Raw genomic sequence first — 7884 nt, forward strand, 5'->3', positions numbered from 1 at the left:
CTTTTTACTGCAACAAAATAACAAAATTGCTGTAACTTGTTTCTGAAGTATAATTAGCAAGTTGATATCAACCGTGTTTCTATATATATATATATCTGTGGCCATTACAGCTTTTACTTCCTTCTAGTCGGTCTGTTAGCAGGTAGAAGGTAGGGAGAGTGAAATCCCTCTAGAGTCCAACCTGCCAAATTCGACGGGTGGAGGCTGACGTAGACAAGGACACTTTCCGACTTCTAAAACTGCCGATTCTCTTGAGTTAACCCTAAAACACCGCTGAAACTATAGGCACATGAAAAGCGTCTCTTACTAACCAATTGTTTTTCGAGACGAAAGCATTACTTTCCTCAGTTATGAAAACGTGTGTATCTCAATTCGCATGTGTATGGATTGGTGCGCGTATGTGCGCGTGTATGTGCGCGTGTGCGTGGGTGCGCATTTTTGTGGGCGTGCATCTGTGTGAGGGCGCGTTTGTGTGTGTGCATTTGTGTCCGTGCATGGTAGGTATGTGCGTGTGTGTTTGCGCGCGCGTGCGTGCGTGCGTGCGTGTGCGCGTGGGCGCACGTGTGTGCGTGTTTGCGTTTGTGCGTGTGTGCGCGTGCTCGTGCGCAAGTGTGTGTGTGTATGTGTTTGTGTGTGCGTGCGTGCGCGCGAGTGTGCGTCCGTGCGTGTGTGTGTGTATGTGCGTGTGTGTGTGTGTGTGCGCGCGCGCGTCGTGCGAGCGTGTGCGCGTGCGGGCACGTGTGTGCGTGTTTGCGTTTGTGCGTGTGTACGCGTGCGCGTGCGCAAGTGTGTGTGTATGTGTGTGTGTGTGTGTGCGCGCGTGCGTGCTTGCGAGTGTGCGTACGTGCGTGTGTGTATGTGTGTGTGTGTGTGCGTGCGTGCGTGCGTGCGTGCGTGCGTGCGTGTGCGCGACCACGACCGCACACCTAAATACATACCACGTAGCATTGATGCCTGGAAAGGAAGATACATGCAGCGATCACGCGATTTAAAAAATGCGCTGTGGCCGCAATTCCTTCGAGTGGACGTTTCCGGCAGTTTCGGCTTTCTTATCGCCTCTCCGGCGCTTCTTTTGTTTCTGTACCTTTGAATATAGCGTCCGTTGGGAACTTTTCTAGGTCTTCTTGTCAGCGTATGCCAGATACTACCACGGTAGGTAAGAAAAGTGTTTTCTGTATTTATAATTTTTTGTTCCCTGCGCGAACTACTTTTGGCGTTTGGGGCTCGTTGTTATAAACAAGGAGTTTTCTAAGGGCGCCAAGCATTTCGTACCACGGCCTCGACTGACAGCGTTGCGCTGCGCCTTCTAGTGTCATGCTGTAAGCCCGCCTTGGTGCTGCTTCTGTATTATCGCTGTTCTCTTCTGGCCGTGCATTAAACTTTTAGGTAGTCTTCTCGGCTCATCGTTGTTCGAAACAGAGGCAGCTCACCTGCTCGCCGCTCTTTCATCACGATACCACTTCATGACGGAGGCGACGGAGAATGGTTCTGGGGCGCCTTCGCCAGTGTATTAGTGCGTTTCCGTGATTTGAAATTGGTGGTACCAAAGAATATGACGGACGGGCAGGCTGTCTGCTGCCCAAAGAAGTTGCCTGTTTGCCAAAGACGCTGTCCGCTTGCCAATAGGCTGCTTGACAGCCTATTAGTGGCAAACGCACACCTCCTCTGGCAGATGGATGACCCGTCTGCCTGCCAGAGAAGCCGTGAGTCAGACGGGGCGGGTGCCCCCTTGCCAGGACATTCAGGTAAAAATGCATAACTGGAGAACGGGCCACCAATAACCTGCCAGAAGGGGGGGGGGGCGGGGTTAGGGGGGGCGGGTGATGGTGTCGTCGGCGCGCCAGGGGCGCTACCCACTGAACACGAGCCTACATGCCTGCCTGCCGGATAATTGGAAAACTTGGAAGATTGCGATGCTGACTGGGGTAATAAATGGGAACTTATTAAGCAAGAAGTTAATATAGAAGCAGTATAAAAAGCAGGGGTGCTAAAAAGTTAAAGAAACGAACAGTGTAAAAACTGCGCTCTAACTTAACGCAGTTCTTGAAACTCTAAAGCAATCTGCCAGGTTTGTTTAAGGAAGAATTCGCGAAGATAAAAAGTAATCTCGAAGCAATCGACAATTTCAGGCATGAAGGTGCGATTGCCCGAGCAGGCACAGAAAGGTTTCTCGCCGGGGAGCAGCCAACAAAGCGGGCGCTTTGCGGCGAAAAGCGGTATGCCAGAAACTACGATATTGAGAGCATAATGTATCATGGTCGATTGACTGAGGACAATCGACTGAGGAGGATTGACTGAGGACTGAGGACATGAGGATTGACTGAGGAAGCGTGCATACAAAATGCGTTTGTCGAACATTATAACAAGCTGTTTGGCCCCCGCTCACCTAGAATAGGTGAGTTCAAGGAAACGTTTCTGCCCTTGCTTGCACGGATCTATTCGGAAGTTATACGCACATAAGAAGAGCCTATAGGAACCAGGCGGCCGTTGTATGGCACCACCGTCGCTTCAGTGAACAGCGCCGCCCGTGGCAAACCACTCGTCTGTGGAATGCCGGTGGCAGTCACCGCAGCGTTCCTGCGCATAGCGTTTTGTCATATTTCTGCGGTGCGGCTTGCAAAGCGTGCATAACCACAAGGACTTTTTTCAGATCCGTAAATCTTGAGCGTGGATGTGGATGTGTCAGTATTTACAATTAGCAGACGATGCTCAATGTGCCAAGCTGGAGGTCAAGCTGGAAGTGAAAGTCCGTTCCTTCATGCAATTTTTTCATGCCTGCATACTGTTTCGCGTATCGAGGAGTATATTGCAGCTAAATGCTCCCAGTAAGCCTGTGTGTGCGGCCGATCCACGAATGCTGCGGCGCTGGCCTTTGGCAGTTGAGGACGAAACGGCGTCGTGCACAAGCAAAAGACATAGTTGGGGGGTGCCATTAAAACTTGCCTCACAACAGAAATTGTGATAAACGACGCCTCCATAACTTCATTACCTACGGGTGGGACAACTTTAATTTCTCAGAAATGCTCTTGCTACTGTCAGCGGGAATCGTTTGCTGAATAAATACCGCGTGACAGTAGAACGTTATTGCTTGTCGTGGAGAGGCAATGATTTACAAGAATTGCTATGGTTACTGGCTAGTTGGTAACTGGTTTTTCAAAAACCGATTCCTGCGTGGCTAAAGGATGAGAGACAGGAAGGTGCCCGAAACCTGTACTCAGTTTCACAACTGAACGCTCCGGTCGATTTACAAGCTGACACCTACGCTTGAAAAATCATGCACTCCTCCGTCTAACGACGGCGATGGTTTATAGCAAAGCTTTCTAGTATGGGTTTCCTTCGTTGCCGTCTAGATTTAAACTTTGACTAGTTGAGCTTCGAATTTGACCAGCAAGCAGTTTGGTCTTTTTGGTCACAGCGTCTTAACTTCGACCATTTCCCATTCGATTTCTTACGAAGAAAGGTTTGCGTTCAACCACCGTAATTATTAGACGGAGGGCTAGATGATTTCGCTGTTTAATTTTGGACTTCCATGCACCCCTCTCCAAATCTAAACTTTTTCCAGCGTGTTGGAAATGTGTTTGTGCCGGAGGTCTCTGGGTGATGGACCCATATTTGAGGCAACTAATCCCGCGTTCTTCGTGTCTTCACAAGGCATTACAAGATTTTTTAGGCACACTGTAAAGAATACTAAAGCAACAAAAAACACCGGCTGACGTTAACAGTGCCAAATTTTGTTAGCTATCGGTGCCAGCCTAAATTGCACGCAGATTCTAAAGAGGTAAGGGGAGCAGGAATAGTTTGTAGCTTGGGCTGGTGGGTGGGTGAATGACTTTGGCTCTATATAAAATGACCACCACAAACGCGGGAGTTCCACTTCGGCTTTCAGGCTCCCATGCTGTCACAGCGTCGATCACCAAAACCGAAGGCACAAAGCTCACGGTTACAGAAAGAAAGTGTAAACTACCACAACATTGCTACGGCTACATGGTAATCTATCTCTACGCAAGTGCCTTTCTGTTCAAAGCACACGTATCGAGGTATCCTAGCGCTAAGACTGGTGTGGAAACCGTAGTCATTGAAACCTAGTGAAGATAATTTAAAGTGGTAGAAATGAATACTAATATTCCTAATAGGTTTTTTGCAAAAAGCGCTCATCTCAGTGTAGCCCATTCCCAATCTTAGAAGCGTCCAATAAGTTTCTGTAGCCATTAGTTGCATTTTAGTAGGAATGAATACTAATAATAGTAGTTTCATTCGTACTCAGAACGGTAGAGCCAAGCGCAGATCGCTGCAAAACGCGCTCATGCCATTGTAGCCGATACCCAACATTAGAAGCGTCCGACAAATTTGCGTAGTCGCTACTGCATCCAAGGACCCAACACATCCGTCTAGACTTCGTTTCATCTCTTACGTCCACCCACACCACCACCAAAACATTCAAGACACCGAAGCAAACACGACAAAACACACGGGGGGCTCTGTAGTGTAATGCACCGGCTCATTCCAATAGCGAGGTGAGCGCCGAGTGGTGGTACCACCCGTCCAGCTGCCCGGACCTTAATCATTTGCCGAAATGGAAAACGCAATAGCTGAAGTACAAACTAGCAAAACACCGGGACCAGATCGGAGAATAGCTGCATTTTAAAAACACACTGCGGGAAAGTTTCCCCGTTTTTGTATTCCGTATTTAAAGAGGCGTACGAGAGGCAATTCCTTCCGCCGTCACTGTCACGGACACATAATGTGTTAATACCGAAATCGGACGACATTGTAAAGCTGCAATCAGTGTCAGGTTACAGGCCAGTAACACTTGCTAACGTTGATTACAAAATTTTAATGAAAGAACTTGTGAAACGTTTGCAAATAGTTATCACAACCATTGTGGGGCCGCATCAGACGTGTGGTATCCGCGATAGGAGCATTGTGACCAATGCTCACGTGTTTTGGAGCGTGTTACAGTGTTACGAAATATTATACAGAAAAGTGGAAGTATTGCAAGTCGACTTCGAAAAGGCCTTTGACCGAATGTGCCAGAATGTTTTATTCTGTGTTCCTAAACATTTACTCCTGGGCGATGTGTTGATAAACGGTGTATCCATGGCTTATAGCAACTGCTGTACGCCGTTACCTATTTACAAAAGCGTCACTCAGCGAATTCCGATTTTGTCTTCTGTTAGACAGGGATGTCCGATTGGCCCCCTTCTTTTTTCGATATTTTTTTAACCATTCTGTTTGAGGTTTTCGGATAGTCAGGGTATTCATGGCTTTCAGTTTCACTCAAGTGAATCGCGTCTTCTTGCCTATGCGGATGATGTTGCTTTGTTTTGTGTCGACAAGAGAAGCCTGAGGAGTGCAGTAGCAGTCGCTAAACGATTCTGCGCCGTCACTAGCAGCTCCGGTAACTGGTAAAAGTGCACGGGTTTTTGGCACGGGGAATGCAGCTCGACGCCAGACGTATTTGCCTACGTATTGTCAACGGTTATAAAAGATTAGCGCCAATCCCCCTGTGAACGTGTTTGGAAAGCAACGCTGGAAACGGCCCCCACAACGATTACCCATGGATGTCACATAAATTCACTCACGTCGCTCTAAATATAGTGAAACCAGAAAGAAGTGAAATGCGCTTAACGCCACCCTCTAATAATTCAAAGAGATATTGTTCACAGGGTAAAATAATGCATGGTGAATGAAATGTGGTTGGTTGAGTTGTGTTGGTGTAGCACATGAGTAGAAACTTTTTTTGTAATATAAAACTTAAACCCGGTGTTAGACAATCTGACTTCTCCGTCTGTGCCTTTGCGGACGGAGGCAACGAGGTCGGCGGCATAGATGCACGAGGAGGTCGAGAAGGACGAGGAGAAGGAAGCGGAAATACAGTCAAACCTCGATATATCGAACACGGGTCTATCGAATTATTGCTTATATCAAACACTTTCTATATCACGCGGAAAATCAAATGCATTTTTTAGTTTTATTTCGAACTGGGGCGGAAATGAAATGGGTATATCGAAATCCGCCACCCCAGACTGCCCAGACCGTTTGCGCTCTGATGACAGGCGGCAAGCTATCCCGCATTACCCTCGAGGATAGCGGTGGCGCGATGGGCATTCCAGACTGGTGCGCATCGGTTGCACCGAAGGAAAATTGCTCGGTGCAACAGAAGAATGCGAGCTTGAAGAAACCTGACGCCAGCTGAGCGCTTTGTTGGTGCTGAGCCACGAAGCATGTGCATTGATGACTGTGTTGGCGGTGACGACAGCAACGGAACAACGGCGGAGTTCACGGATGTAAAGACCATCGCGGAGGTTACTACTGAGCGCATTAATGAAGAAGCTGCCGAGGTTGTACCCGCAAGCGCTGATAGTGCTCCGCTCCCGATTTCGACCTAGGCTTCAGCAGTTTTGACTCTACTGCACCGCTACTGCAGCGCTACAGAAGGCACCGGGCTGTCCCTTGTGGAACGTTTAGAATACGTTGAGAAAGTCGTGTAAACTTGCCACTTCCAACAAGGAGCAGGCTACCCTGCTGCAGTAGTTAAAGCCAAAATAATAAATACTTTGAAGCACCAAGATAGTATTTACTGCACGATCAGTTCATTTATTGAATTCTGGTTATATCGACTATTTCGCGGGCACCGCGCTGTTCGATATATCGAGGTTTCACTGTACTTCTATTCAGATTTCTTGAAGGCCCAGAGTGCATCCCAGGGGAGTGGTTCCTTCTTCACTGTAGCCCATATGCAATCCGCGCCGCCTGTGCTCTGTCCACCAGCTGAAGCTGCGTAGGCAGAGAGGGGCTGGACAGCAGCATCTTCCAGCGCTCTTGTTCGGTAGTTGATGGAAAGAGACGAGGGTGCTCAGTGCTAAATTCCCACACCCCGATTATGGGGCAGAGTGTTCCTACTCCGCATGTATATTTCCGTAAAAGCAATATTTGCGGATTAAAAAATTTACACAAAAACCTCGGTACAAAACACATACAAAACCCCTGGGTAACCTCAAAACAGTAAGCCTGCGGAGAGTTTGAAAATAAAGTATAGCAGATAAAGCTAAAATAATTTGTCACTGCGATAGACATGTACGACGTAAAAAACTGACATACCAGCAACATCTGAACAACGTCAGCAAAATATGTCTAGATACCGTCCATAAATGAAGCAGCAGCAACAACGAGAGTACGTCTTTAGCATAGTTGAAAGAACGTCCGACAGTATGGTACCAGCAACGTTATCTCAAGATCCAAGAATTTTTATACAAATATTGCACGTTGTACGGATGTTTAATAAAGATACTGCTGGGACATAGACGTTCGGATCTTTTTGGGACATCGCATCGCAGAGATGTTAGTGGCTTGCTGGGGCAGTATTATTGTTAGGCAGAATAAGCGCAATAAGATTGGTAGGAATGCTCAGAACTGTTACAAAGAGCACCTAAGGGTCGATAAACAGCAAGGAAAAATATTTGATCATTTAACGTGTAGAGCAATTCACGCGAATGCAAAGGCGACGCATACGCCTCGGTTGCCATTGGCCCAACTAGTGGTAGTAAGAGAAAGTTTCTTACAAGAGCCGGTCTCTCCTTGCCATGCGTGGTACTATGCAATTCTCTCTTTCTCGATTGGTTTGAAAAGATCGCGATGTAGTCATTGGCATTTTTTTGTTGCCATGTGGACCCGGGCAGTAAATCTCCTCATTTCGGTAGTCTTCTATGCTGTGGCGCCACTTGCGTCCATACTCTTGTCTTTCTTTACTGCTTTGTAATATTTTTTTATTGTTTTTGACGCGGTAGTTAGTAACTGACATAGGGCAACACATATTTTTGGCTTTATGCAAGAACTAAACACCCTTTCAGGAAGATTTCTGGAAAAAGCTCTTCTGGTCCACTT

The sequence above is a fragment of the Haemaphysalis longicornis genome, unplaced genomic scaffold (assembly GCF_048455015.1).
Source record: "Haemaphysalis longicornis isolate Haplotype H1 unplaced genomic scaffold, Haemaphysalis longicornis Haplotype H1 scaffold_4, whole genome shotgun sequence".
NCBI lineage: Eukaryota > Metazoa > Arthropoda > Arachnida > Ixodida > Ixodidae > Haemaphysalis > Haemaphysalis longicornis.